Source organism: Leuciscus leuciscus, assembly GCF_965113295.1.
Source record: "Leuciscus leuciscus genome assembly, chromosome: 21".
Lineage (NCBI taxonomy): Eukaryota > Metazoa > Chordata > Actinopteri > Cypriniformes > Leuciscidae > Leuciscus > Leuciscus leuciscus.
This window is the reverse complement of record NC_138745.1, coordinates 29861968-29872912: the sequence shown is the minus strand read 5'-3', so window position 1 is coordinate 29872912 and position 10945 is coordinate 29861968. Positions and strand designations below refer to the sequence as shown.

Here is a 10945-nt window from a genome sequence, read left to right as displayed (position 1 = left end):
CCCCCATCTTGTTCTGCAGATGAAAATCATGAATCTGCATTCTCATTTTTAAGCTATGCAAACACAGGATGTTTATATACATATACAAAAATTCACAACTGGTTCCCATACAGGCAATATAAATGATATAAATGTATTTTTTTAGTATTTTTTTTTATTTTTATTAATATAAACTTTATATATATATATATATATATATATATATATATATATATATATATATATATATATATATATATATAAACTTTGCTTACACCTCACAAAATTTAAATTGTTGCAAAGCCCGCGCAACAACCTGGCAGAATGTATACTGAGGTTTGTGTGACGTCACGTGTCGAGTGCGCGCTCATAACGGACGTCCCTGCTGAGAGTGGATCGCTAGACGCAAGCTGAGGGTTTTTCTGAGGTAAGTACTTTTTACTGAACAAATTTATTTTATAAGTTACTTTTACAAAGTAAACCATTACCAATACTAATTAAATATAGCTAAATTTATGAAGAAAGTAACTTAAATAATAAAATCTAATAGGCTTTTAATAACAGCTCACAGGACAGTCTAATTTTCCTCGAAACTGCCGCTTTAATATCCCATTAAATGCCATAGAATTGACTGACTGCCTATTCCAGTAGATGGACCCAATCTAATATTTACACAAACAAAGGTTTTCTGTCCTTTTTACGACCAGTTATGGCATATTTTACTCGTCAGTTAAATGCGTTTTGAAGTAAGTTAGGCCTAGCGCTTTCTCAAAGGCACTCTCTCGCGCTCTCTCTCCCCCGGCCCGGTTCAAACGCAAGCAAGAGATTGCTACTTTGATACTGTTACTTGATACTGTTATAATATATAGGCGAAACAGATTTCCCAAACCAAACGCTCCAGTGCATATTTGTGCCTTTTTGTTTTCGCGCTGTGGAGAACGCAGGAGTTTTTATTCAGTGCCGAATTATGCAGGCTCGCGAAAACTCTCATTAACAAAGTGTAGACACGATGTAAGAGATGTGACAGACAGCTACGTATAAATGCTGGATTCACTCTGCACAGGACCGAAATATGACATGTTAAAATAGTAATGCATTTAAAGCAATGTAAAGGCAGACTAACTGCAAAATATTCATTGCAAAATATTTTGTTTAAATTCTATGCCAATTATTGGTAAAACTGTCATCTGATTGATCAATCTAGCAGTAGTCCTAGATCTGTCATGTATCATGTTCATAACATATAGTCATTTGCCAATAATCATTGCTGAAAAATAATGTTTCTTCTATTTCTCTCTTTTCCCTGTCAACAGGAGCTAACTACAGCCCAAAGGCTCTTTTAAGAGCCTCAGCACTGAGCATCTTTGGCTTTGTAAGTATGTTTTGACTAACTATCAGATGCATTATGTGATTAACATATTGTAACATAACTTGCAGTACTTGCAGCATAACTTTTTTTAGGAGCACTTGTGTGAATCAAGAAACATTTCTGATTATTTTCAGTTGTACACCTTTTTTTTTCTGGATTCTTTGAATAAAAAGTTCAAAAGAACAGCATTTATCTGAAATAGAAAGCACTACTGTTCAGTCAGTGTTTTTTTATTTGTATTTTTTTGATTGTTGAATGAAATTAATACTTGAATTCGACAAGGATGCATTAAATTGACTTAAAGTGACAGTAAGAACATTTGTAATGTTACAAAAGCTTTCTATTTCAGATTTAAGTTTGAAGAGCCATAAAGTTACTCAGTGTACCATTAACGTAATTGTACATTCAGGCAATTAATAGAGTTCCCTAACAAGGGATGTGCAATAAAGCTATACTATTTAAACTAACTCGACTGGTAATAACTTCTGTTGCACAAGTTGATTCCTCATCTGTCCATGAACAAATTTAGATTAAATAAACTCCAAAACTCCAAACTCAACCATTTCTCACACATTTTCTCTGTTTTTTTTTTTGTTTGTTTGTTTGTTGTTTTTTTCAGATCAGCCATCAGTGGTTTACCGGTATGGAGGCCAGTCAAGACCAACTGGGATGCTTTTTTTGCGTATTGTCATGATCCCTGCTTTGATTTGTTATGAATTCAGTTCTATTTTTGCATCCTCCTTTTGATTCTAAACTGAACTCAAATGGCACTGCGAATTGGGTAAGAGACAAACATAAATTACTTAATTGGGGAAATTGAGAGATGAAACCATGCTGACGACCTCTGTCTGTGGTGAAGTAGTGGGTTTGACGTGTAATTAAACTCGAGGTTCTGTGGGGTGCGGACTGATTCGATTCCATTCCTAGAGCTTCCGGACAAATCTTTGGGGTGCGGACTGATGGGGCAGTGAACCCGAGGTTACCCCGTGAGTCAGTCCTAGAGCTTCTCATGTACGATTTTAGGGAAAAATCAGTTTTTTTGGATACGTTGATTTCTTAGGCGTGCCGCAAGAACACTACAGACACAGTGTAATCACCATGGGAAAATCTCAGAGTAAAACTGGGAGTTGTGAAAAATATGATACACCGGTGTATTGTCAGATGAGAAGTTTATCTATGTATTATCTTTTTACTCTTTTAATTCATTTTATAACTGTACTGTAAATTTTTTTATTGCTTTTATAACTGTTTTAAAGTGCCCCTATTATCCTATTTACTACAACACTTACCTACAACAGGTTTACGTGCATCAAAGGTAAAAAAAACTGTTGAATTTTCTCATAATATACATTTGCACATCACCACATTTTTCAAAGATTCTTAAACGGCTCGTCAGATGAATCAATCTCTCTAAATCCCTCCTTTCCACATGCTACTGGCCAGACAGCTCAGTCTGTTGTGATTGGTTTACTGCGTACAATGCGCGTGTCTTAAACAAAAACACCCATTGCCATAACAACATCAGCTGTCCTGAGGCTTCCTACACCGTAAACTAAACACAGTAACGAACAATGACATCGATTTTACCATATCCGAACGCGAGTCCAATAATGAAACACTGGAAGAACTAGTTATTCAACCCGAACCTCCATCACAAGGACGACACAAGCAGGACGTTTCTCAGTGATACACTGCATTAATAGACACAGTTATATATAATCGTGGCCCACAAAGTGATTAGCATAGGTATTTAAAGGGTTAGTTCACCCAAAAATTTTAATTCTGTCAGTAATTACTCACCCTCATGTTGTTCCAACCCCGTAAGACCTTCGTTCATCTCCGGAACACAAATTAAGATATTTTTGATTAAATCTGAGAGCTGGCTCACTCCTCCATAGGCTTCTAAGACATTATAACTTGCTGGCCCAGAAAATGTATTAAAGACATCGTTAATATAGTCCAAGTGACAACAGTGGCTCAATCTTAAGTTTATAAAGTGACGAGAATACTTTTTGTGCGCAAAAAACAAGCAAAAAATAACGACTTTATTCCACTATTAATTTCCTTCTCTCTGGGCCTCGAGTTAGTTCACGTAGTATAACTGCGCAGCGCTTCTGTATTGTACGTCACCCGCATCACACATGACCAGCGTCGGCCAATAGTGAGCCTACGTGTGACGTACAACACAGTTATACTACGTGAACTAACTCGAGGCCCAGAGAGAAGGAAATTAATAGTGGAATAAAGGTTTTTTTGTTTTTTTTTTTGTTTTTTTTTTTTCGTTTGTCCACATTCCTCTCCTACGACGACACAACGTTTCGACAGGCCATCCGTCCCATCCGTCACATATCCGATTTATATCTGATTTATTTTCACATATGAATGAGGCCTGAAACCGATCTCGAAATATCTGAATGCATGTGTTTTTTTTCCTGTTTACACTGTCATAGAACACATCCGAACTGTGTCACATATGAGCAAAAAATCTGAATTGGGTTACATTTCACTTGTAAACGAGGCCTTAGAGCTGTTACACACTACATGAAAGGTCATTTTCAAAAATCCATAATAGGGGCACTTTAATTTTCCTTGCTTTTATTTTGTGATTATTTTAATTCCTTGCTGTGTAAAGCACTTTTAATTGCCAAAGTGTATGACGTGCTATACAAATAAAACTGCCTTGCCTAATGTTGCATCACAATAAATAAATAAAATGGATGTAATTGATTGTGAGAGTGAATAAAGAATATGCTGATGTACATGGACTCAAGTCGCTTTTTTGGAATTTATTAAATTCAATAGCATTCATGTAAAATATAAATAATAAAATAGTGTAAAATGGGCTGTAATACTGTAAAATGAAATTGCGGTATGGACATCATACTGTAAAATTAAATTGCGGTAAGGGCATCTTACTGTAAAATTTAATTGCGGTAAGGGCATCTTACTGTAAAATTAAATTGCGGTAAGGGCATCTTACCGTAAAACACATTTACAGGTAAGCTACTGTAAAGGGGAACTTACAGTAACTTACTGGCAATAGTGCTGCCAGTAAGTTACCGCAAAAATACGATAAAATGTCTAACAGTGTAGCTACTTTTCATGCTAGGTTAATTTTATGTTCAGTGAATGTCTAACATATCTTAGGAACATAGGATTTGTGCCTGTATTCAACAAATCCCAGCATGCTGTGCAACATTATGTACAGAAATATGATAATGTGCATTCAACATTGTATTTCACTTTCATTGCTCATAATACAAGTTGCCTGGCTGTTATATAACATACCTTCATTTACAGTGCATTGCTAAACCTTGAAAATCCCTCTTTGCATTTTGGAGAAGACTGAAACTCCACGGCTTTGTCTGGGCTTTTCGTTCTGCCTGTGAAGAGGATGAAAGGATTAATCAGAGTGCCACTTGTCTGTTTAATGTTAATGATTTATTGTCGACTTGCCCTTCAACTGACTGTAACTGACAGACAGATTTTGACAGGAAATTGCTTTTAGCTGACTGTCTGTCCTGTGTCCTCTCTGTGTCTGACCATCATTTTTCATTCTGTAATGAAAGTGGAAGACAAAGAGAGCAGGAAAAAAGGGAAATACTTCAGAAAATTATGGAATGAAGGAGAAATATGAACTGCAGTTGAGGTGGCAGGAGAGAAATCATCAAGAAAGGTTTCTGCTAAAGACCTTATAAGATAAACAACCCTCATATTGAGATTTAGTTTGGCATCTTAATTATCACTGACTGATGTTTGTTTTATTCTATTAAACTTCAAAATCATCCGACATCATTGTTTTACCTTTTTTTGTAAAGGACGTTTGACATCTTTGAATGTTTGCTTTGTAAAAACCGGCTCGGTACTTCCGTGTGACCCTTTCAACATGATTACATAATGCGTGGTGCATCGCAGAGCTAGTGCAAGGTGAGCATTTGTGGTTAAAAGGTATATACATTTACTTTTATTTTTAGAAAACGGACGATTGGTTTGCTAGATAAGACCCTTATTCCTCGGCTGGGATCGTGTAGAGCCATTTGAAGCTGCACTGAAACTGCAATTTGGACCTTTAACCCGTTGGCTCCCGTTGAAGTCCACTATATGGAGAAAAAACCTGGAATGTTTTCCTCAAAAACCTTAATTTCTTTTCGACTGAAGAAATCTGGGATGACATGGTGATGAGTTTATCAGGAAATTTTTATTCTGAAGTGAACTAATCCTTTCATTTCTGCTGAGATTTTATTTTGATTCTCATCCAACAAATTCTACAACTGACTATGTGACACGATGCGTAGCCAAGTATGGTGTCCCATACTCGGAATTTGTGATATAAGTATATTTGCAACTACATGTCAACTTATTCTACTAACCTGAACCCTAACACCGAACCCTAACTTAACAGTCTACTAACAGTCCACTAAGTTAGTTGACATGTAGTTGCAAATTTACTTGTAGTTAGAAGAATGTCTAAAGTGGACCATCAAAATAAAGTGTAAAGTTTAGTTATTCTAGTTAACTAAAACTAAACATTGAAATAAATATTGATATTGAAATAAAGCTGAAATAAAACTGAAATATTAGATGGAAAAACATAAATTAAATGAAAATGAGAAATGTTGCCTTGTGAATGCATTGAAATTACGAACTGGAAATAAATAAAAGCAAACTGAACAAAACCTAGAACTAAAAAAAAAATCTAAATAATATTTAAAAAACTAAAATTACAAAAGAAAAAACAAGATTACAAAAAAATTATGTAAAATATAATATTATAAAATATGATACAATATAATATTATATTATTTTATAATATAAAATAGCCAATGCAAAATATTAATAAAACCTATAATAGCACTATGTAAATAATACTAAAATAACACAGCTCTCGTGATTATCGTTTGGTGGTCCGCATGGATGAGGCAGGTATGAATCACTCATCACAAACACAAATAAATCCCCAGTTTCCTCAATGTTACAGTGAGTCTGTGTGAGAAATGAAAATGATCCAGAAGAGAAATATTTGTACAATGAATTTCATATTATGATCTGATAAGATTCACATTTAGCATAACAAATACTGACTCTGATATTCTCTTTGGAGACACACTCTCACGAATCACAGGACAGACAAAGTTCAAAGTCAAATTCTTTTTGGATCCCTTAATTAGCGGGATTCTCCCCAGAAACCTAATCAAAACAATGAGTCAGTCATCCTGCAACACATTTCTGTCCTTTAAAAATGTGCAAAATGTTCTCCAACAAAACCCATCAGATTGGTGGAAATGGTCACAGATACTCCCGATGCCACCTCATATCAGTGATCTCAGAAGGATATGGACTGGCGTTTTTTCTTCTTGCAAAAATAGTTAGGAGGCACCGTTCTCCAGGGTTAAAAAGCAGTCCTGACAAGCCCAACTACAGATTCATGAATTTTCAAAGTATTGAAACTCTAATGTTGCTCCAGCAGAAAAATAGATTTTCACAAAGCTGGTGGAAGTTTGAGAGTAAGTGCAAAGACTCCATTTTGCTGATATTGGCAGGCTTCCATAATACAGTACATTTCTCTACCAATCTCTATTTTGCCCTTTCTTTACATAATGGCTTCACCCATTTCTGTCCACCGCCCTATGAATCATTCATTGTGCACTGCTCACTTATGTTTCTAGGTCTGATATGGGTGTAGTGGAGTCCATCTACAGGATGCCTGATGTAATCCTGTGGAATATAAGCATGAAAGTAACTGTGAATGAGAAATGTCAAACAATGTGAGTGCAGTTTTGACAAAGTAAGAGTCACTGAGAGATGCCTGAAGGTCGTACATAATTTATGTCTAAGATGAAATGAGAAGTACTGGTGCTGCAAGAAGTTATAAAAAATCGGAAATATCTTTGCTGAAAAATACAATTGCTCACAGTTGCTCTTTGCTCACAGGAGACTAAATTTATGTTTCTTTGATGTATACATTTTGGCTCAAAGACGTGTCTCATGAAATTCTATAGGAGAAACAAAAACACAAACAAATAAAACAATTGTTAGCATACAGTTAGAATACAAAGCTATTGTAGAGGTTTTGTAAGAATTGGCAAAACCTGTATAACTTTTTTCATCTGTGGAACACAAAAGGAAGATATTTTGTAGAATATTTTTGTTCATACAATGCAAATCAATGGAGTCCAAAACAGCATTGGGAACAAAATTAACAATAGAAACATTAAGGCATAATTAAAAAAGATATGAAATTGATGCTATTTACGCAAGTGAAAATACGCAGTGTTTTTATTTGAACTAAGTGCAAATAGTTATGCAGATACTATTTCCACCAGTGTATTGTATAAAACAGTGCAATAATAACAACATATTCAGTGTATATGATTATATTGATCAAAATCATAAATGGATAAAGTCTCATTGGGACATTACTTGCCTCTCTCCCTAAATCCACCCCTATATCTACTCCTAACCTTACCCGAAATTACCCGGAATTCCCACTATTCTCTACCCGTTATGCACTTTATTTTCACTTTTCAAATATTTTCTTAATTTTTATTTTAAATTAAATCCTCTCTGAGCTGATATGCAATGGGAAAAGGGAGAGGGATGAGTTTGAAAAAGGCTACCATGCATTACGCTCCATGCCACTGATCCTGTTATCATTGGGATTTCTTTTTTAATTTTGTCTGGCACAATCATACCATTGGTAGATGGGGTTAGAGTAAATAGCATACTTGGAGTAAATAGACACTATGTGTAAAATATCTACTTTCGCATTCCATAGAATAAAAAGTAATTTGGATCAAAATGATGACAGACAGTTTTGAATGAGCTATCCCTTTAAGAGTCTGTTGTATGTCCAAAAAGTTTTTTTAGAGCGTCAAATGTCTTTGAACGTCCTTCAAGAATTGAATCTCCATCCAAGAACATCTGACTAATACTGGCTTATTTCAAACAACACTTCTCACCGTCATTCATGGATGGACTCCTGGTGCGTTCAGAACATCATTACAGCTAATAACCTTCATTTCCTGCGCAGGATTCATTATTTATTTGGGTGTTTATTCATAGCTTACTTTATTTTTACAGGTTGATAATTGGACCTAATTGGACAATTTCTATGATTTTGCTCAGGTGAAAGACGCCTGCCAGTGCACAGCTGGCAACGCAAACATTGAGAATCAACCTTTGAATGGTTTCACATAGGCTGTCAGCATGTCACCGTTTATGACTGAGAAATTGCTTGTGAAACTGGAGGAATTTGTGTAAAATATAAGAATAATTTGCTTGAGTTTGGTGTGGCTTGGAGAATTTTCACTTGGCCTGACTGCGTTGTTGTGAAATGCATGTGACCAAAACGGACATGCATACTATGAGCTCTAGAGATGAACGTTATTTAATTACTGTTTGATGAACTGAAACAAAGAACTTTGTGGCGAAACTGGTATTTTTCCCATGTTTGCCCAGAAGCAAAGGATAGAAGGGCCTATTTGAGGTCTGGCAGAGGCTTCCTGTCCAGTCAAACGCAACTACAAAAAGTTATTTCAAATGAGAAATAGACTAAATCCCAATTTGCATAATAACCATCTAATTTAGGATATGGAAATGACTCCCCTGCGGCACTTCCCTTGTCTGCATATATATATATATATATAAAATTAGAAAACAGTTTGTAACAAATTGCTATAATATTTCTGTTTGTAAGGTAAACAGAACTGTACAGATATTTCAGTGATATAGATTTGAGAATCGATTTAAAGTTCCACTACCCTATTTTATCAAAACATTACATGATTCTTTTCCTCATAGTTCCACCAATCACTAGGTGGCATCAGATGGTACCTACAGCGGCTCCGGTTCAACATTGGCACAACATGGGTGCGGTTCTTCTGGCACTGACACGTGGCTCAGAGCCTAATAGAGACATCTCAGAGGCTATTAGCACAGATGGTTGTCTGCAAGTGTATGCAAATAAGGTGCACACTGAATCAGGCAACCCCATCAACACCACCTGTCTGCCTCTAGCGCGCACACACACACACACACACACACACCCTCGCTTTCCCTCAAACCCCCAGCTGAAGAACAAGACTGTACCTCCCTGTTCCTAATCAGCTAGCGCATATTAATTAAAGCAAACACATTAATCTTCATTCGCTGCGTGTGTGGAGCACAATATCAGAGTAGAAGAATTAGAGAATGGGGAAATTCAGAGAGGAAGGGAGAATCACATTGTTTTTGTGTTTTTGAAGATGTGTCCTTGGGAAGAAGCGTTAAAGAGGTAGGTGTGGTCAAGGATGATAGCTCTGTCTTTGAGTGTGACACTGCTGGCAAATGTCCCAGCAACAGAGGGGGGGGTTTAAAATGTCCCCAGTGGGTATTTGCCTGTTTGCTACACCACAATTACCTCCGGGACGAAGAACAGTTGACTAGAGTCTTAAATGGACAATGTTAATGCCTGTCACAAACACATCCGTTTGCATACCCAAAGGAAAACCGTAGTGCTCAGAAGATGCTCAGTTATAGCTTAGGAAATTTCGGAGTTATCATTTACCCGTAAGCATAAAGCATAAATATCCACGTTGTTTCAGATGTTACTATTAAAATTTCTTAGGGGCAATAATATACGAATGTTGACATACTGATGACATACAGTAAGAGTACACAGCTATTAAATGAAAATAGAGAACATAGCGCATATCAGCAGTGTTACTGTTAACTAAAACTAAAACTATTCAAAACATTTCATTTACTGAAAAAAGCTGAATAAGTTAAATAAAAAAAGGGACAAAAAGTAATCCCTTTGGAGAGTAAAACTACAATAAAATATAAAACTAAAATAAATGCTACATTATAGTATATGAATAATACTAAAATAGTACTGGCACATATCATTTCTATTTTTTTGGAGGAGTAAGATAATTTCATTAGTGATTTTTTTTTTTACTACGGTTAAACAAATTCCCAAATTCCCTAACTGTTGAAAAAAGCTGTTGGTTATTATACGGTAAACAGAAACTTGAGTATAGTATTTTAAGAGCAGTCACCGTACCTTTTACTTTGCAGTAAAATGAGTCTCTGTTTACACCAAAACACTTATTATAAAAAAAGCGCATTGTTACCACAGGGTTTTGTCATTTTTGTGTCTGACCTCTCTCGTGCTCCAGACTGGCATCTGATCTGTGGTAAAGTTCAGAGAGGAGGAATTATGTTTTGACCTAACAGAAATGGCACTGGCTAAAAATAAAGCATAAAGAGACTCACATTCGACTGGTGTTGTGTTTAATTTCCTCCTGCTGGTGCGGGTAGACTGTCACAATAGCAGTTCATTAAGTTTGAGGTGGCTGGAATTTGCGGTGTCATCAAAAATAACAGCAATAAAACAAAAGTGTTGAGTTCACAATATATAATTCTTACTCCAGGGCTGATATTTCATGCACAATTTATATTTTTGCATTTTATAAACATTGGAAAGGCTTTTCAAACTTACGTAATTTTAGCCAGAAGCATTCCTTGATAGACGTGACACAGCTGTGCTATAAAGTATGCAGTTTAAGCCATAATGCCTGTTTAATCCCCAGAGGGGGGAAAGATGTTGCAGAGATA

General features: G+C 35.9%; 1 long non-coding RNA gene across 1 annotated transcript; it reads left to right on the top strand.

The window, feature by feature from the left end:
* The first annotated feature begins 944 nt into the window (after positions 1-944).
* Positions 945-4434, top strand: LOC309485059. Its single transcript, XR_014201035.1, has 3 exons — positions 945-1351; positions 1968-2129; positions 2605-4434. It is a non-coding gene; the product is annotated as an uncharacterized lncRNA (long non-coding RNA).
* Positions 4435-10945: the final 6511 nt, after the last annotated feature.